Raw genomic sequence first — 22,536 nt, forward strand, 5'->3', positions numbered from 1 at the left:
CGGTGAGCATTTTAGGAAAGCAAGCACTCTCACACGCCACTAATGACAGTGTAATTTGATTCAACCTTTTAATCTTGGAGGCAAATTGTCAATATGTTTACAGGCTTAAATTGTCCATTTTTTTGGACTCAACAATTTTACTTTTAGGATTTACTTTAAGCAGATGCATTTACTTTAAGAGTGATGCATGAAGATTTGTATGCAAAGATGTTTAATAAAGTATTACTACCAGTACACAAAATATTAGAATCAACCTAAATGTCACTAACAGGTAAGAAGAAAAATCAGAGATAAACTAGTCATATGATAAATATTATCAGCCTGCAAAAGTCAACTCTGAAGAATACTTAATAACAACAGAAAATGGTTATAATAAAATATTAAGAAAGCGATACAACAGAACAGTACATAATTAATTATAGTTTGTATATTTATACAAAGTAAGAGAGAGATACATGGATATACATAGGCACAAAAAATAGATCTGAAATAATGTTATCAATTGTTTATTTGAGAAGAGAAATTATGAGTATTTTTTGTTTTAGTTTTTATTGTTTTTAATTTAAAAAATCTTTACATTCAACACATATTCTTTTTAAGATCACAAAAAACATTAGCTATATTTTTTCTAAAAGCCCTGATTTGTCTTGTGATAGTGTCAATTTATCCTAATTTACTAAATGTTTAGACCACTATTCATGTTGCTACCTGGGAAGAAGGCACAAAGTTCATGGGAGCTGGTCAACAATCAGGGGCCGCACAGTGAGTTAAACTGAACTTCAGGAAGTCCTAGAGGAAAAGAATAAAGGAGTATTGTATGCTTACAATGAATGAAATCCTGGGCTAGATATTTTTTTTATCTGTCATCATATTTGCTTACCACTGCAATTTGCTTACCACTGCAGTGCTATGCAGTACTCTTTATGCTCTTTTCCTGAATTTCCATTTTACAGATGAAAACACTGAGACCCTGAGTGGGCTATTCATACAAACCCATGGCTCCAAAACCACGCTCTTTAATACTACCTTCTTATGCTACACACAGTCTCGGAAGACTCATGATGCCCAACTTCAGTCAATAAGTTGGAAAGTTTTATATCTGAGGAGCCAAATTGAGATTCAGATCAAAACATAAATTAACCAGAAGTAAGGTGATTTCTATTTTGTAATGGCATTTGGGATCCCATAAAGAAGAAAAGGAACACCTGTGAGCAGCCATGGAGTCCCAGGGAAGCAGCTTCAAGGGCATGCCCTAAGCAACCACCACCCCCATGGGCAGGGTAAAGCTATGCATCTTAAACCTTCTGAGATCATGGGGGCACAATCTAAGATGAGTGCAAAGTATTGGCTCTCAAATCACTCGACCAATCTCTAATTCTTAAAATATCTGACATGTGCAATTTTATAAACCAAAAGAACTTTAAAGGAAAATTTACCATTTCTACAATAATTGAAACAAGGGCTAAGAAGTAGCTGATGTTTCTGTACCACCTTGATTCCAGTTGAACCTAAAGCCACATACAAAGAAAGAATATAATTAGTGCCTAGAACTTAACATCTGCTGTCAGGAAAGACCTTATTAAGTAGATCAGTTTGTAATACCTTTTATGTTTCTTAACATTTCTATCATAGGCCTGGGAACTGTAATAAAAACACTTTCTCTTCAAATTTTTATCTTTTCTTATTGTGTAATACTGTGTACAATCTAAATGTTGGTATGTCAGACTCAAAAGGAGGGTAAATTCAAGCTAAAAATAGTTCAGGTGAACAAATTAAGAGCCCATATTATATTTTAAGCATATTAATTATATTTATCATTCCACTTTAAAGAGGCCAGTAAATAAAAATGAATTATCTAAAGGTCCTTTTACTAAATTAAATAAAGTCAACAACTACTAATTAAAAGGAATCACGTTCTATTCATGTCACTAACATCCTACTTCACCAATGCAACAGAAAACTTAAAATTCTCTTTTAAGAATGCAAAATATTTTATTTTTCCAAAACTCAGTATTTTCTCATTTTTCACCCTCTCCCTCAACAGTGATATGAGACAGAGAAATCTTGGGTAATCCAGGAAAGTGGAGAAAGACTCCTTCAATACTGACAATCATTTCTAATTCATCCTTTTAAAGAATAAGTATTTTAATTTGTTAAGGCTCTAATATTATGGAATAAATGAATCAATTTCCAGAATTTCTCACCTGATACAGAAGGGATCTTGGAGGGAACAGGACATGGCACCACCATGTTTTGATAGGAAAAGTACATGGTGATACCACAGTGAAGTCTAGGAGAAGCAGAAGAAAGGGGCAGTGAGTTTGTGAATGTGTTTTCCTCATTTGATATTAGAGCTCAAACTGTAGGAGCATCACTTAAATATTTTCCATTTTTCTTTCTCTTAGCTTTTTTTCCTTTTTGAAAGTCTTATTTTTTTTCTCCTAATTATTTTACTGATACAAGAAAACATAAAAAGATATTTTGATATATGTATACATTGGATATTGTTTAACTCAGGGGAAACATATCTATCTCCTCAAACATTTATTTGTGGTGAAAACATTAAAAATCCTTTCTTCCAGATTTTTTAAACATACAGTTCATTATCTTTAGCTCTAGTCACTCTGTTGTGCAGTGACACCCAAACTTCTTGATTCTAAGAATCCATGATCAACTTCCACCCAGCCCTCCCTACCCACTACTCTCCTCAGCATTCTCTTAACATTCTATATTAGTAGTTAGTTTATTATGAGTTTTATTTAGCATCAGTATCCTACATGTTTTTTTTTTGTTTTTTGTTTTTTGTTTTTTTTTTTTTTTTTTTTTTTTTTGTTTGTTTGTTTTTGGTAGGGATTTCCACCTCCTTTTCTCTTCCACTGCTTTTGGGATTCAAATCAACCAACTTAAGGATATCTGGACATTCTTGTGTGATACTCACTATAGTGACATGAAATAGTCTTGCAATGTCTGACAAGAGAAATTCAGAGTGATCTTTGCATATAGGAGAATAGGAAGAATGTATTCTTTCTAGTGTAAGAAAGGGGACATCATTGTACCATCTTTACCTATTTTTGTTTGTTGCCAATTTTTTTTTGTTTGTTACTAGTTTTTCAAAATCATAACCATAAGTCTACATGTATCCATAATGATCAAAAGTACAACATGTCTCTAGTACAAACCTCAAATGAAAATCTATAATCTGGAGACATAGAAAGTAAATCATACTATTTTATTCAATTCTAGTTTGCTATATGCTATAATCATAAATACTTACAAGACAGCTGGTAGGAACTGTCTCCAAATGAGAATTTATAATTTACATTTTAGTAAAATAAGTTATTTTAAAACTGGTCCCACATTTTCTTGAACACCTAGGCAAGTCTCTTGTTTGAATTTTCTTTGGAACACCCTTCTGAAACAACGCTAACTATAAAATATTTTAATGAATTCTACTACTAAACAATTTCTAAATGCAGCATCTAACCATGCTTTTTAGTTTGTATACTTACAATAAAATGAAGAGCCTAGTTTTTATTTAGCCGCCATTTTCTCTTTTCATAAAACATCAAAAATAAATCATTGGCTGTTATCTGGTTTCTTCCTTGTTATATCTTTGAATTCCCTAAATTTCATCTTATTATATATATGTATTCAAGCTCAACATCATGCAACATTGCCCGGAAGTTCTCATTCTTCAAGTGTACATGTGCCATAATATTGTATAGAAAAGAAAGAACCCAACAAATCCTGTTATTGAAAATATCAGTACACCATACGTTCTCACCCTTCTTGTATCTGTTTGAAGCAGCATTTCTATACTTCATTATCATATTCATTAATATTTAACCATTATTACCTATGCAAAAGAAACCTAGAACTATGTATTTTGGAAAATAATCCTAATTATTTGTCTTGGAGATCACTGGGAAATAGAAAATGTTGTAAAGAAAATTAGATTGAAACTAAAGATATACATGTGAGTCAGTTCATTTATTTAGGCAGGCCCCACATTAGTCTGAAATGTATTTTGGTAGCTTAAAATAAATTATGGCAGGTCTGGATTTGCTATGTTCATCCACTGAGAATTCCAGGGGAAAAGACAGGGTTAGGTAGAAGTAAAGGGACAAGTTATCTACATTATTCAAAATAATTCAAAACAAAAATATTGAGCAGCTTTACAAAAGACATTGTACTATTAAATCGTAAGGGTTAAAAAAAAAAAAAAAAAAAAAAGATAAGCTACCATTCCCATTTAGTCTGAAGTCCAAAAATTCATGTTGAAAAGTAATTGTGTGTCAACCCTACAGTGGGGAGACTAAGACAAATCAGACATGGTCTCGGCTTAAAGGATCTCACAGTGTAGAAAAAGGAGATGGGTGAATGATTCCACTGTAATTGTTCTGAGATATTCTACTTGGGATAAAAGAAGCATATAAACAACAACAATGCATGATTTCAAAAGAAAAGTGGAATGAGAATAATTGAAGAATGAGAAATTCTCAAGTAATGAAAAATAATCATGTAAAGAATTAATAAATATCAACCAAATGAAAATATTCTGCTAAACTTGATATGAGTTATCTCAGTCTAATTCTTATGTCCACCCTACTATTACTTCCAGGTGATGAAACTGAGGCCCAGAAAAATTCAGTAGCTTCCCCAGGGACATTTGGGACAAATTAGGATATGAATGTATGAATTCTGTCTCCAGAGATGGGGTGTTTAACCACACTGCCTCTCAGAGGCATAGAGGTTGGTGGAAAGGAGAGCGCCCGACTAGAAGAGGTCATTGGTAATGGCTCTGAAGGATATAGTGTATATTGTTTATTCAGCAAATATTATTGATGGTCAATTGGGCACACTATACTATGCTGGTCACCAGGGATACAAAGGCAAATAAATAACAAAAGTAGGTTAGGTGAGCCACCTTCGTGGATAGGCAGAATTTCAGTGAGATGAAGCAAGGTAGGGATTATGAACAAAAAAGCATTCCCCCATGAAAATCACTGTATTTACAAACATGGCAAAACAGAAACAAATGCTTAATTCTACATTTAACTGCAGAAAATATATGAACTAGATGTAAATTCTGTGTGAAGGGAGGAGACAGAAGAGGAGGCAGAAGTCTTTGGATTTTGTGGTAGGCAGCCTCTTTAAAATGGTCCCAAATAATCCACACCACCTGACATTCATGCCCTGGTACAACCTTCCCCTTGGGGTGGTTGGAACTGTTTGCTTCACTTTTCATGACTAGAATATAGCAGAAAGGTTGTCACTCCTGAGACAAGTTATAAAAAGACTGAGGCTTCCATTTTGAATTCTCCCTCCAACTATTTCCTTGATGGCTCACACGGGGAAACAGTGTGAGCAGTGAAAGCAGTCGCCAAACAAGAAAGGCCAGTAAGGCTCATGTAGTGAAAGACTGAAATATGCCAACAACCAGGTCAGTAAACCTGAGCATAGATTCTGCTGCCCCACTCACAGCAAGTCCAAATGACTTCCCAGCCCCACTGACAATTCTCATGAGAGAAATGAATCCCTCAGTTAAACTGTATCCAGATCCCTGACCCCCCAAAACTATGAGGTCACAAATGTTTGTTGTTTTAAATTGTTGTTTTGGAGTAATGTGTGACTCAGCCATAAACAATCAATAAAGCATCTTACACACACTTCAGCTTCTCCTTATAATATTCCATTTTGAACCACCGATATATAGACTTTTGTCATAAAAGCCTGTTTCACAAACAACCTTCACCAAGAAAAATAGGAAGCAAGATGGGAGAAAAAAAAGAAAGAAGCTATTGGAAGGGAAGGAGGCAGGAAGGGGGAAAAGATATGGCAGAGGCACCTCAGCGTATCCCCTATCCTAGAGAGAAACTCTGAACTTAAATGTATGAGACTATAGTTACAGTCTGCCTGGATGGAAACTGTTTCTGCATTTTCCTGTACATTTTCATGTACGGTGATCCTGAGGTTTACAACACTTCTATTTATTTTCTGTTTATTTCTGCTTGCCTTTTGAATTGGGTGACAGTGTTTGCTGCATCAATTTGAAAGTGTGGTCATTTCCCTTGTTAACATTTATCCACTCAATGTTGCTGCTGTTTCATTAATCATTTGGTTAATATTATCTGTGGCCCAGAAGCTCAGTTAAAGATACACCATTTCTATAGACAATAAACAACATGTAACAACTGATGTAACTCAGTGAGTATGGGTAGGTAAAGTGGGCATTATTTTGTATTTGCTTTCAAACTGCAGAGCAGGCTGAACAATAGACAATAAACAAGTCATTTTGTATGACTTTTGTGGGACTTGAAAAGAATTTTGACTTAATGGAAACTGATGCTTTGTTGGGAGCCCTGCAAAAGCAGCAATAGAAGCCCCACATGGTAAGTGCCCCAACATATCTTCACAAGTGATACTGTCACATTTAACTCGAAAATTAGGTGGTCAAGGTCGACTTGTAGTGTAGAATTAATAGGTGGTATCTCACTAAGACTCTTCACCTCCTGCCTTGAGAAAACTTTTCAAGGTTTCTATGATAAAGAGAAGGACTCAAGGACCCGGAGATACCTCAAATATGTAGATGACACTGTCATCTTTTACTTAAGCTAAAGACCTTGAAGCAGTGGTGAAAGAATATAACAGAAGAGCAAAGAATCTGGATCATTATATAAAAGAAGCATATGCAAAATCACATGAGTACATACATTCAAGAGGGAAAGCAGGCTGCAAAAAAAAAAAAATTAGGCATTGCAAAGGAGTGTTTGTGGAGGCCATATGGCGCACATTGTTACAAACCAGAAAGGTTCAGAAAGCAGAATAGACTCTTGTTAGAGTCTCTGCAAAGCTGAAAATGAATAGTTTTCTACATTTAAAGAATTATCTACTAGAAAGGGAAATATGATACTAGCACATGACCAGTTTGGGCAACTATAGCAAAAGCGCACATATTTAACACTGAGACAGAATAAAATTTTTGTAATAAAACATAAAACACTTTGTGAACAAAAGGAAAACTGGTTTGTAGCAGATCAAGGTCAACACTTAGCAGGAAAAAAAATACCTAGCTTTCCTTGAAGATGTAATACATCAGAGGTGAGCCCCATGCATACCTAGGGTAAATAGCCCTTCCTGGAGGGTCAGAGAGACCTGTCAGGTCCCTTCATGAACTTATTCTTTATAAGTTTATGTGGTAAAAATAATCAAAGCACATAAAACAAAGATGTAACCCCTATGATTCTCCTATATTTTACAATAAAACTGGACCACAGTTAGATTTCTTTACACCTGCCCTTGAATTCAGAGCTAAGACAATAAGAGTACTCTAAGAGGAAGCAGATTCCTTGTTTATATACATGGGGAAAGTTTCGCAGTACCTTAAAAGATCAAGATTTTTCTAGGATCTTTTAAAAAATTGAAATATTCTCTTAAAGTCAAATGAATGAGCAGATACCGAGAAAATTATCACCAAAATGAGGGTCCTCTTCATGGTACATTAATCAGTAAAAACTTGCTAAGGTATCTTCTTCTATATGTCAAACATTATGCTGGGGATCAAGATGAATGAAACAGACAAGTTCCCTAGACAAGGTGTCAGTTTAGGAAAGTAAAGGGAGAAAGACAAACAAATGATGACAAATTAAATAATTGTGCAAAGAGATGTTAAGTGGATAGACTGAACTAGTAGTGTGTAACAAACAGACCAGACTAATCAAAGGGTCAGGTAAGTGAGTATAAGTGATTGCCTTCTAAGCTGAGACCTCAAAGACAAAAAAAGAGATGTTCTAGTGGCAAGGCTGTGTAGTGTGTGTTTATGTGTGCATGCGCATGTTCACACATAAGCACATTCATCTATAGGAGAGCATGGGAAAGATATGAGGAGATAACCAAGTCTAGCACTCTTTGGACAATGGAATAAAGGAGGGGTGCAAAGCAAGACCAGGGAAGGTAGCCAAGTTAGATCATTTAGGACCTTGTAGGTCAATATAAAGACTTTGAACTTCATTCTGAGTGTAATGGGAAGCTATGAACGATGGCCAGCTAAAAAAATTAATCTTGTCATTACCTGAGAGAAACTAAGGGAAGAACAAATATTTGATAAAACTCTAGCAGTTCTCTCGCTCAATATAAGGTGCTGGAGGATGGGATTTTTATTTAATGCATCTCTTGTGTTTTACATTGTGCTTCTTAGGGGAATAAAGCAGAGCTATAACTAATCCTAAGGCAATATAAAAGAATGAGTAGATGCTCCCAGAAGTCAACATCAAGAAATGTCACAGAGGGAAATAGTTCATAGTTTCCTAGAAAGCTCTCCTGGAATAATGGGTATAGTGGTCCACAAGTACTTAGAACCTGTGAGTATTATGTCAAAGGGGTTTTGCAAGTGTGATTACCTTAAGGACTTTGTGATAAGAGATGATCAGAGAGCCTCCTAGATTACCTGGACAGGTTCTAAATCATAGCAAATATTAGAAGAGGGAGGCAGGAGAACCACAGGAGGAAAAAGGTAAGGTGACAACGAGAAGCAGGAGAAAAAAATCAATATGCTTAGGTGCTGGGAGCCAAGGAGGGCAGGCTTCTAGAAACAGGAAAAAGCAAACAGATTCTCTCCAGAGGAACCAGCATGTCACATCTTGATTTTAACACTGTTACATTCACTTCAGACTTCTTAAAGTCAAATGAATGAGCAGATATCGAGAAAATTATCACCAAAATGATAATTTTGTGTTATCTTAAGTCACTAAATTTGTGATAATTTGCTATAAAAAAGTTTTTTAAAAAGTGTGATTCCAATAGACTCCAATTGAATATATGGGAAGAATATAGTTTAGTAGGGTGACTATATGTCCAAGTTATTCAGTATGATCTCAGTTTGCACCCATTATCCCAGCTTATTTATTAACAGTGCTTCCTTTGTCTTCCCCAAAAGTACCCTAATTTGTACAGATTATAAATCTGTACAAACAAAAAACTATTATGGGAAGTGTTGTGGATAGCCAGCAGAAGTCTGAGGGTGAAAGGAACACTACATTCTCAAACGTTACGCACTGCTAAATTGCTTGGAATCAAGAGAAGTGGCTGCTAGACAAATCAAGACTGGAAGGCTAGAAAGGAGTAAGACACCCATAAATCAGGATAGCCCTATTTCAAACTGGCCATTGGAGTCCATGAGATGAAGAGGGAAGGTACACGCCATCTGAAAATTTTAATACCAGCCATATAAACCATTAGCACAGATAACCTACCCAGAGTTTTAGGATGGGACCTTTTTAAAAAAAAATTTAAGAGTAGATTTGATGCTTTCAACATGGGGGAAAATATCTCTGGATTGAGTGTATGTTAAAAGAATACTGAGCATCTAATATCCTACTTAGTTTCCTACCTTCTCTATTAGCCACGCAAAAGAACCATGTTATCAAAAGGTGGGTTGGTTGGCTTGCCCTCCTGAGTTACACCACTTTCATCCTTTGAGCCGTGTTTCATGTGTTAAGAAGCAAAAATGATGCCCAAGTTTCTCCCATTTAAGGTCTTTTTTCCTTTTGCTCATACTGGCCAATCTGCCACAACCTTCCAGTCTAATCTAGCAGATCTCCTTATCACTTGCACAACACATGTCCTTTCTCCCTTGTATCATAGCTCTTATTCTTATCCACACAAAGAATACCATTTCATTTTGCTTCCACAGAATCCTACTATTCCTTTGAGGACAAGTTTACAAGTCCTTTTATGACAAAAGCAAGTTCTCTAAGTATCTGCTGCCTCCATATCCATATCAAATCATCTCTTGAGTCACTTTAGCAAGGCACTGGCACTTAATTGGTGAATTTACAAAAAGCATTGTCACTTCAGAAAAACAACCAAAAATCAAGAGGCAAACAATTAAATAATCACTTATTGTAATGGATGTTATCAAGGAATTAAACAATGCTAGAGAATATTTCGAGTATTTACTTAAACAAGGCAGTTACTAAGGAGGTGACATTTAAACTAACACCTCAAGAAGTCCTCAACCATGCAGAATCTAAGTACTATAACACTCATCACTAACAGAATGTCAAAGTTAGAAGTAGATTCATAAAATTTGGTTTAACTACCTCAAAAGAAAAGGAAGGGGTACTCCAAAACACAGAGCAACTTTATTAAGTGCTGTAGTTTAGATATGAGGTATCCCCCAAAAGCTCATGTGTTAGACAACACAAGAAAGTTTAGAGGTATATGATTTGGTTATGAGAGCTTTAACCTAGTTGATGCATTGATCTGCTTGAATGGATTCACTAGATGGGAACTTTAGGCAGGTAGGTTATGGCTAGATGAAGTGGGTCACCATGGCCATGACTTTGGGGTATATATTTCAACCCTGGTAAGTGGCACTCTCTCTCTCTGCTCCTTGGTGTCATGTCCTGAGCTGCTTTCCTCCTCCATACCTTTCCACCATGATATCCTGCCTCACCTCAAGTTCAGAGCAATGAACAGTCTATGGACTGAAACTTCAGAAACCATGAGCCTCAAATAAAACTTTTTCTCCTCTAAAATTATTCTTGTCATGTCTTTTGATCACAGTGGCAAAAAAAACTAAAAATGTAGATGTAATACTGTACATCATTAGATGAATCTTAACAGCTAATAACTTGGGACTCCTCATTTGCAGTGCAAAATTTGGCTCATACATCACCTCCATTAATCATTTTCTAAGAATATTTGATGAGCAAAACAACTATACTGTACTTTTCTATGCCTACAAATGTACATATATAAAAGGTGTTCAATGTCTACCAATTATGGGTCAATTTTTTCCCCATAACGTGGCCATGTCTTGCTCCTATTTTATAGGCACTTCCACTGTTGCACACACAGTACTGAGTTGTTGTTAAACATTGTTATATAGAAAATATCATGGTATCCATGCTTCTGCTCAGTGGAGAAATACTTCTTTAAGCTCACATCCAGTGTGGAGTCACTCTTCTCACTACTTGGAACACTGTCTTTTTTTGTTGGTCCAGCTTAGCCAGAACATAAAGGCAGCTGGCCAGGAAACAGGACACACACACTGTCCACTGCCAGGCAATTCCATATTTTCCTAGTGAGCCCTATGTCTCTTTCCTCCCTATAACTATTTAAGCTTTCTCATCAAATTGCCTTCTGAGCCACTCCCAACAAGTTCCTAACTCCTCAAACTTCACAAGAACATAAAAGCTATCAGTTGAGAACATCCCATCTTTTCCAACTCCAAATCTTCCTGTCTCTTCTGTCTGCCCTCCCCTCCTTCTCCTTTTCTCTTTTCTCCACCCATTCCATCTTCCTTTTAATTAATTGAGGACAGTCCTTCCTCTTGCCAAAGCCCGGCCTTACATGTTGGTTCTGGATCCCATCCTCCAGTCTTCTCACCTTTTCCAGGATTCCCTTCTTCAGTTACACCCTCTGTCAACATAATCTTCAAATCCTCCCACCCTATAAAATCATTACATCGAGCGTTGAAACCCACTCTGGTAACTACCATTGCCTCCACAAGCCCATGGACACCTATATTCACCTCTAGTTTCCACATCACGTCTATGTCTCTTTTAAACTCAGCATCTTAAACAAAAACAAAAACTATAGAAGGCATTTCCACCATCTTTCTTCCCATTCTCTTTTCCCTTTTTTTAAAACCTCATAATAATAAAACTATTTTTCTGCTTGTATAAAATATATAGTGGTTTTTACAAAGCAAACCACGAATTAAACTGCAAGGAAGAAGACAAAAATAGTCTGAAACCCCACCTTCCTGAGATAACCACCATTAATATTTGGGACACATTTTCGCATTCTGCAATTCTTGTGTGTAAGCCCTCTCATACCAATAATTTCACATATATGGTATCATATTTCATTATTGTCATCTTTCTAAAATGATGTGCATTTTTTTATGTCCCACCCCTTTAAAATGTCAATATACCCTAATTATGGTAGCTAATATTAACCACCTGATCTAAATCCTTATTACAAGTCTTCCTGTTCATGTAGTTGCTTGCAAAGATACAGTGATACGGTACGTAGGGTTTCTGAATCTGTATAAACCCTGGATAATAGTACATAGCAAAGATTTTTCCAAGTTAACTGATATACACCAAATTGATTTTTTGATGACTGTATAATGTCACATTATAGACGTGCAATGCAAATTATATGACACCCCTCTGGTTCTAGGCATTCACTTGTTTTTCAGATTGTGGGAACCAATTGTTTCTTGCTGCTTTGAAAATGATGCAATCTAATTGTTCTTGCACGTATATCCTTACACACTGGATCCTTTATTTGTTTAATAATACTGGTTTGGTGGTTATATATGCACCATTTTTAAGGTATCATCAGACTCATTTCTAAATTGGCTAAAATTTATCAGAAATATATGATAATAACTTGCATTCTTCAGCTCTCACTATAGAAGGAGTTTAAATAACAATAATTAAAATACTATATTCCAGGCATAATTCTGAACTTGCTACACATATTAACTCATGCAATGGAGACTCAGCAGGATTAAGGAATTTCCCCAAGGATACACAGTTTTAAATGAAGAAGCAGGGAGTCAATCCTAGACTATCTGGTTTCATAGCTCTTGTTCTTAATCTTGCGCTACTTTGCTTTAATTTTTTGCCAGCAAAAAATGGTACAAAAATGATATGTTTTCTTCCTTTAATTCCATTTTTTCCTGAATACTAAAGTGATAGAGTCAGGTTTTTATTTCCAATTTAGGTATGTTCTTCAAAGAATTATTTATTTATGTTTATGTTAAGGATTCAATTGAGCTGCCTTTACGTAAAGCCCAAATAAGAGTGATATAATTTTTCTTTCACATAAGAACAACCTGGGCTGCTTTAGACATTCCCTTTCTCCCTCCTTGAAACATGAACTCATCTCCCTACTCACAAAGTAACTACAGAACCCCCATCAATCAGAGAAGAAAGAAAGTGCAAAAGGCCAAAATCACTTTCTCAGAAGTCCACAGAGCGATTTGTGCTTCTATCTCCAGGGCCAAGACCATGTGGCAAGGACCCTCCAGCTGTAGAGGAAGCTCCTTAGTTGAATCTTGGCTGCACTAAATGAGATTAGTGCTCTAATAGTAAGAAAGAGAGAAAGGACATTGGGTAGACCATCTGAACATTAGAATAATATTATTTGCTCATTTTTTCCATTGAGTTGTCTTCTTATTATGAATTAATAAAATATCTTTCTCTATGTAGGTATTAATTCTTTACTTGTCACCTGTTTTGCATACATTTCCTTTATACCTGTCTTGTCTACTGACTTATATACTCATTCAAGAATTATTCAGCAAGTCTCTTCTATGTGCTAGGCATTGCTCTATTCTGGGGACTAGGAATACAATGGAAAATAGAACCAATGAAAATTCTTGGTGCATAGATATGGTGGAAAAATATAGGAAAAAAGTAAAATGCAGAGTATGTTAAGTAGTAATGACTGATGAAAAATAAATCAAGAAAGGAGAGCAGAGAGCAGAGATATAATTCAGTGGTCAAGTCCAGTTACGGAAAGAATGACATTTTAGAAGAACCTGAAGAGATGAGGGAATATTTGAGTCATCAAAGTACCACAGGAAGAGATTTCTAGGAAGAGGGTTTTGGACAGCAAAGAGAGTAATAGGAGATATATTCCAATAGGTAAAAATAAATTCAGTAAGAGTGTTGAATGAAAGCTTATATAGCAATGAATTTTATTTTTACTCTTATTGATATGGACACCCATTGGAGTTGTTAAATGGCCTGAAATAAGTTTTACTTACTTGTACTTATGAGGATTACAAGGTTTTTATTTATAAGGATTACTCTGATTTATTTGTTGAGAACAAACTATAGTAAAAATACAGAGATGTTTATCATGACCAATCTGTTCTCTCTAGCCCTAATCTAATATAGTGGTCACCATATCATGAGCATGGTCCTGTGTAAACACACATACACACAGATATACATACATGTACCTGAAAAAAGGTTTTACAAATAATATCTTTATTGTAGAAAATTCTTCTTAGTCTAAGCTATCTCTTTATCTAAAATGGCTGGCTATTCTTCCTTAAATTTACCACATAAAATACTCATGATTGCGATCCACAGTTTGAAAAAGCCACCAGTTTAGTATGCTTTTTAGTTTTGAGATAGAATTAAATAATAATAGCTAATGTATTTCAAAACATAAGAACAAGAAACTGTGCCAAGTACTTTACCTGGTTTATTTCATCGAATTGTTAAGATAACCCTAAAAGTTAAGTGCTACTCCAGATTATAGAGGACAACATTGAGTAGAACTGTTCGTTGGTTTGCTACAGTTCTGTACACACAATATAGCCATATCATTCTACATGCAGTGCTGATAATTGCTATACCCTATTATCTCCTACCTCACCTCTGAAAACAGAGTAAATGTATCTTGAAAAATCACAATTCCAATATATGTGGTTTACTAGGCCTTATTAAGGCTCTTTTTTCCCATGCTCCCACCATCTCCATAACCTTTCTAGCAATTATACCACTTAGGAGGAGCTGCCTGCTCCCTTGTGGTGCTTGTGATTCTCTTTTAGTATTGCCTGTTCTATATTTCTTCAGACATTAACTAGTGTCTTTTGTTTTCCTGTATGATCTGCTACCTCAAGATGATACTGAATTCTTACCTTTTCTCATGACCTTTCTGATAAATTCCTGATGCTAATTGGCTAATTATTTCCTATTCAGTATTTCCAATTCAGTTTCCTGTAAAAAGGAATCTGATTGCTTCAATTCCTCTTCTCACAGCTAGCAGTGACATCGATTTTTGTTTATTCCTGCAGCCAGACAAACGTTCATCGTGCATTATGATTGTTGCAACACTTACCACACATGTGATCTCCTACCTACATTTTTCTCTCCCTTATTAGCTTGTAAACTGTGCCAAAGCAATAGGTACTCGTTGTACTTGATTAAAAGGGTAGAAACATTCATAGTGGACATGAATTTAAAGGAGTGAACTTTTTGATAAACCATAACTAGGAGAAGAGAGAGAATTATAATGAAGTCATAGAAAATTTAGGGGAAAAAAAAGCAATAGAGAAGCCATATAGATATTTTTCAACTTCTAATAACAAGAAAGTCTCCAGAAAGAGCACATAAAAGTTAAGGTCATGTAAGTAGCCCTAACCAGAGATCTTACACATGACCTCAACCCTCTTTAAGAATAAGAAAGAAAGTTGGGGGCAAAGGAGTTTTGTCCAAGCAAGAGCATAGAGTGAATAATGGAGAACTGTATTTTCCCTAAGCTCAAACTGCAAAAAACCAAGTATTAGATGAATTCAATATTCTGGAAACACTCAGAAAAGCAACATTCATCAATTTGAACAGCACTTTTAAGATAATTAATAAATTTTGAGTCAAATGCTCATTTTCACATCGTTGTCTGATTTGAGTTACAAAAGTCTAGGAAACATGGTGCGCTCTGGGGAAGACAAACGGTTAAAATGTAAACCATGTACCAGACTGTTAAAAAGTTGACTCTCCTGGCCCAACCTCACATCTTAAATAAGAACTTCCAAGACCTAGGGAAGTTTAATGGGATAAAATGGGACTGTGGCTGCCCTGTATCTTACTTATGCACTCTTTGAAGTTCAAGCAAAGGTGAGGCCTGCTGTGTAAAAAGTTCAAACCAAGAATTATAGAAGGAAACCATTGCTGTTGCCACCTGTTCTGACTAGTATGAAAAAAAAATCAAACTGATTTTATAGAACTAAATTTCAGATGATACTGACTGTAATCTAATATAACTCACTATATTTGTTTTTTCTGATATTACAGGATAATATAATATTCCATTGCAATATTATTAGATTAAATCTGCTTCTCATTGAATCAATCACCTAGAAAAATGTGTAATGGAAATATAAAAAGCATAAATTTAGGAAACATTTTGACTGTTCCTTTTTTGTTAAAAAAAATCAAATGACTTTCCTTTATACATCCTGATTTTTTGCCCTAAATTTCTCATGAGTTTACATAAGAATAATTAAGTTAACTGAACATTTTAAAAAGCTTTATTCAGTAGGTCCCTTAATCATCTGTCAGTTCCTTGCTTGTTTTGCCTGTTTTCACATTTGCTTATTATGCAAATTTTGTCTGTTGAAGGCTATACAGGGTTTCCAAGGACAGAACTGCCCCTGTGTTGGTTTGTCTTATCACTATATTCTTTGCCATTCTGATTGTACTTCTGTTGAACAACTGCATGGGCTGACCTAAGAATCTCTTGTTTTTCCTACTCTTTTTATGGGCATAGAGTATTGGGAAATCCACATTTCTTATGTTTGAAACCTGTCAATTTTTCAGTATTTTTTATGATATATGTTTAAAACATATATCAGATTTTTATGATTGATCATTGAATCCTCCTTCAGGATCTAATTGATCATTGGCTTGCCTTCAAAGTTCATACGGGCAGTGATGGCTCATAAGCTGATTCTCTAGAGGTTAATAAATATGATAGTGTAGTTCATATAAGGGCTTTTGTTTCATCTTGAATAAACTGCACTGGCCACATACTTTAATATAAATAGTGGAAAGGCAAATTTGCTAATTTCAAGTAAGAAATCCTAAAGTGTAACAATGCATAGTTTTCTTTTTCTAGAAGATGACTTTTCTTCCAAACCCTTCAGTTAGCTACCTTGAATTATATATATATATAATTTATATATATATATATATATATATAAAAAATATATATTATATATATATATATATATATATATATATATTTGACATGTGAAACTTGAAAGACTTACACTTTCTTTATAAGTAGAATATTCTATATCATCATTTCGAATTTAAAATTATCATTACACAATTCAGATGGAATGATAACTGTTTGGCATCAGGTCTTTTATTGCAACACAACCATCTACATAACCTAGGGTTGCTGAAGACTCCACTGGAAGCTCAGTTCAAGCTTCAGGTAAAGATTGTGAACAGCACTGAATCCAAAATATGCTAATTAAAAGAGGTGGAGGCTCTGTGTGTGATGAAAGTATAAAACGTGCCCCAAGTCAAGAGCATTAAGAAGCACCCCATCTCTATCATGATAAGCATAAAGTAAAGAATAAAGGAAGATTAATGGATCAGTCTTCATTTTCAAAAACTCATTGCCTTGAGAGCAGTTATTAGGACTTGGGAATCCAAAGGAAATATATCCTACATTACTGCATATGATATAACATGGAAAAAATTTCGAATGGCCAAAAACATATTGGACATGCATTGTTAATTAGAGTTATACACAAGCATGACAAAGTTCTAGGGACCACAGTCACTGTTTTAAGTCACTGATTTTATGAGGTCTAAAAAGACTTAGAAAAGAGTTTTCAATGACAGGTTGAAAGAAGCCAAAGAGAAGAAAGAGAAGGAGGGCTTGCCATCTACAGAGATTAGGTGTCAAGAATTAGTTACCATGTTTGGAATGCTGCACACATTTGTTTGGCAAAAAATATAAAATGTCTCATAGAAGACGTTCACAACACAACAATAAGAAAAAAGTAAGGAGGTCTGAGTGGAAGCTACATTCCTATAGGGACATGAATTTTGGAATTGAAGAGACAAAAACAGGGCCTAGCACTCCATAAAAATATGTTCAATGGGTGGAGGAAAGAAACTAACATTGGTGAACTTCCTGCCACATGACAGGTACTGTATTGGATACATTCACCTGCATTACCTGATTTTATTTTTCAATTCTAAAATTCAGGGATTATTCCATTGCTGCAGATGAGGAAATTGAAGAATAAGGAGGACAGACCCAAGACCAAAGACCTAGAAACTGAGAAAACAAGGATGTAGGTAAAGAGTTAACTAATGTCTTGTTCTTTTTTTAAATTAACACTTTAACTATATCTTCAAATCCTAATTAAAAGAAAATGGTTTCTGGTAGAAATGAAGGCAGCATGGTAGGTGGAACATGCCCTTCTGAAGAACTTACTCAAGAGCTGAATGGGCCTCCCCATTCCACTGTTCTCTATTCTCTGCCATCTGTAGATTGGACTTGCTGTTCTCCGTGGGCTGTGACCACAACTGGCCTTTTGCATGTTTATTTGCTTAGGAGAAGTCATTGTCTTGTGGTCACTGACCTAGCTCATTTGCAAATATTACAGAGAGTCTTTGAGGCATCTTCTTTAGGGTGGTCAGCCAACAAGGCCAATTGTATCATGTGTTATTTATCAAAACAAAATTATACGGCTAGCAAAAAACAGCATACAAATTATAGAGAGATGCTTATATCTTTAGGCCAATACCCATAGTGCACTGTTTTCCTTCTGAAAAACAGGTATTTATTCACATCACATTATTCTGTGAAATAAAAAAAGAATCTGGAATTTATAAACTAATTGACTGGAAATAATTATAGACAATGAAGTAATGATGCCTATTTGTTTATGCTTTTCCATATGTAACCTGACCTACATGTTTAAAAATGTAAACTTATTTTAGCATTTATTTGTAATTATACCATTATTTATGTTTCTGTCAAGTAATTTTTTTAGTGTAGTGTACTTTTTCTTTTTTGTTAAAATTATTGACAAAGTAATTCTTACATGAAGACAAAAGACAGAGTACATATATATCAAGTGTCCCGTTTGCTTGTCTGTGACATTTTTAAAGTACCATTACTCTACATGTGTGCCATAACACATTAATCATTCACCATTAAATATATAGATCTGTCACATGATGGCAGATTTGGTAAATCCATTCATGCCCATTTCCTTATCATAGTGTGACCTCATGAACAAAGACTAACAGAAGATTTTTAGGCAAGCACCATTTCCAAGAACACCAGTGTTTATTGCCACCAAGCAGGTACAGTATAAACAATGGCAACAAATATACTAATCTTCCATGTACACTCAAACCACTCGGAATGGGTCTGTACAATAGAAATTTTATCATTTTGTTCTGAAAAAATGAACTAGCAAACAAATGACTTGAAGAATCATTCCTAGAGACAGAACACTGTTCCTCTTTGTTCATTATCTCCAAATACAATTATTCTTGTGCCATGTACGTTACTTCCATTGTACAAAATTGAATTGAAACAATTCCTGCCCTCAAAGAGTTTATAGATTGGTGAAAGAGAAAGATAATAGACAATTTTAATACAATATATTGTGCAATATAAAGTAGTTATGCAGAGCCATGTGGTAAAAGTACATCCCTTTCTCCAAATACCCATTTTGCATCCACTGATTCATATGGTGGCTAAAGAAATTCTGACTAGATAAAGCAACTTGAGCTGCATTTACAATTGGTGTTTAGTCTTATCTGAATGTTGAGGGGAAGCCAAAATCTTGAGTAGGTATTAAAATATCCCCAGAGGAAGGAATGTATCATATGGACAACTATTTGGAAGAGTGAGCAGATTCCACTGGTAAGAGTATCAGGGGGGAGGAATGGCTTAAAGTAAAACATTGTGCCTGCTACTATTCAGACTCGGCAAATGTAGTGGTATGTGTGTGCCTTAGACAAAGGAGGATCCTTGATCAAGTGAAATAAGTCCATAGGCTATGCAGCAAGTCAGAGCCCCAGCAAACTTCCTGTAAACACCTCTCAGTGAGAGTAAACCCAGAGAAGGGACAGTTCTCTGCTCACCGTAGCCGGGAGTGCTAAGCAGCTGAAACCAACTCAGGTCCTTGTAGCACTAGGAAGGTAGTTTTAGTGGCCATGAACTCAGAGCAGTCAAAACCAGTTCTCTAGATCACTAGAGATGAGCCCAGAGCCATATCATGAAGTTTGTGTACTCTATGAGGAGTTTGTACTTCATCCCAAAGGCTTTTGAAGGATTTCAGTAAGGACACAGTTTATGTGTTAGGACACTTGGTTGGTGGTTTTGAGAACGGAATGGAATGAACTAAGGCCTGAATGTCTATGCCTGGCCTGTATTAGCCAGGTGACACAGCATGGCCCTTTGCTATCTTGGCACAGATAAACCAAGATAACACAAACAGATTTCAGAGGGGAAAAAAATGAGTTCATTCACCAGGGATGTCCCAACCAGGAGATACATGGAACCATTAGAGGATCACATTGAGCAATGAAAACATGACTTATAAAAATTTTAAATGTCTGTTTGTGGGAGGAGTTGAGGAAAATAGCACAATGGTTTAGAAATTGTGTTTAAAAGAAAGATTGCAATAACCACACACATTTGGAAATTCCTACAAAAAAGAAAAATTATATATTACATTTTAACCTTTAAATGTCACCAGAAAGCAATCATTACAGTAAGTAGATTATTCAAGAAATGAATTAAACACCTAAACAATGGTTTCTCAAGAAATAGCCAGGACAGTGACCCATTTGGAAGACCATAAGTTGTATATAAAATACCCCAAACTGCATAAGACCTCTGATCACCAAAGCCTTCACCTTGTGAATCACTCTTACTCATTTAAGTTCTGCGAATTTTCACATAAAGCAGTCCTTTCCAATGAATAGTATGGGCTTGAAAATAAAGGAACACACTTTTGAAAATATTTTCTTGTGATTCATTCCTTTCCACAAACTACAACTACTTTATCTCAATCTTTGAGATGATGAAATATGCACATTGCCAAAGACTCAGAAGGTCTTAGCCATAGTTAAGACAAGTTAAGATGCTACTTGTGTGACACTAAAATGCAATCCATGGATTCAGTGAGCGTAGCACTAAGAAAAATTTCAAAAGGTAAAATACAGATTTTTAGATTTCCACATCATTCTAGCTTCATGGAGGTTGTTGAAATGAAAAACTTCCATCTATATTTCAATAAAAATATTCAGTTTTCAGTTACTTATTAGGTCAAATATTCTAGTAATCTTATATTTCTCCATAACTTGTTTATCAGGGGAAGTATTAACAATATTAAGCATAGGGATACCCAAATGAAAATTATGCCCTCAATCCATCAGGAGTTTTATTGAGTCTAGATCCATTTTCATGACAACATTAAAAAAAAAAATTCTGTGACCTGCCTTGCATCTGCTGTTTTAAAATAACTTCACAATAATGTACGATTTCTATTCTTATTTTGTTGAAACCACTGGCATTTTCCCAACCCGTAAACAAAAACAGCATTCTAGAAACCACGAGACATCAAGTATGCAATTTCCTTCCCTAATACTTGGTCTAAAAGAAAGACTACACTTGCACATTTACTGTAACCATTGTACATGCCTTCATATTCTACCACCATCTAGTTAAATTCATTTTTAATGAGTCACATCATGAAGCACTATATATTTTTGTTGCTAAATTTATTAACATATACTTATGGGAATATAGTTATACAGTTCTCCTTGTGGTGTTTGTGCTTGGACTAATTTTTGCTAATTTTCTTTTGTTTTTCCAAAGAATATTTTTGTCTCTAAACCACAAGAATTACCTTTGATGTGGTTATCAAGAAAGAATTCAAGCATTTTGGTATTCTTAGGAATTTATGCTTAATATGTATTATCCATACACTTGGTTTAGTCCCACGCATCAGCAACAGAGGGCAACAGGTATAATGAATGTAGCATGGCAATAGGTTAACACTTAGATTCAGGATCTGTGGTGTATAACAATGAAGCAAATGGATCCATGTTTCCAGCGAGGATAAGAACACAGTAATGAAGGCAACAAGAGACAACAGAAATAAATTAAGCTTTGATTTAGTTTGAATCAGAGTTTTATGGAAAGTTATTTAACCTCTCAAAATATCTTTCTTCTGATGGTAAGAGGATTAAGTAAAATAAGCTTGAAAAGTGCTTATTCTTGGGCACATTAAAAAAAGAACATTAAATAAAAGCTACAAGTTAATAATTTTATTATACATATCCATGAGTATTTTATATGTAAAGCTATATGTATTCATACCATGTAATGCAAGTGTATATACATATAAAACAAGCTGTACTGGCACTCACAAAAGTCTACAGTGGAGCAGAATTATGTGAAGACCTGAGTTAGATAAAGTATAGAAAGACCTTATTTTCCTATTAAGGTCAGTGATATACATGCATCATTGCTAAATAGGAAATTGGAAATTTGTTCAATGTCAAGAAAAGCCATTTAGCCACTGATGATTCACATTTTTCCTGAGCAGTCTGGCAGGAAACTGGTATATCAGTTGTTGGCAAATTTGAATGGTATTAAATTGAACAGGTAAAAAATAGGCTTGTGAATTAACCAAATTAAATTTGCAATACATATTTCCGAATAGCATAGACCAAGGAATGCTGATGTAATTTACAGAAAGTACAAGGATTCATAGCACAATCATCCTTTCCAAAATCAAACCTCTAGGGCATTTCAGAACCCTTCACCCACTCAGACAACAGTGTGTGGCTATGGGCTGCATGGCCTTTGAGCCTCATACCAGTCTCCTCATACCAGTCATTGGTCCTCATTCTGTCAGAAAATTGATAAGGTAAGGCAGAATTCCACGTAGATAGGTCTAATAAACTATGTATGTTTCTGTTCACTTATTTTATAAATACTATTCCATTT

Source organism: Marmota flaviventris, chromosome 11 (assembly GCF_047511675.1).
Source record: "Marmota flaviventris isolate mMarFla1 chromosome 11, mMarFla1.hap1, whole genome shotgun sequence".
NCBI lineage: Eukaryota > Metazoa > Chordata > Mammalia > Rodentia > Sciuridae > Marmota > Marmota flaviventris.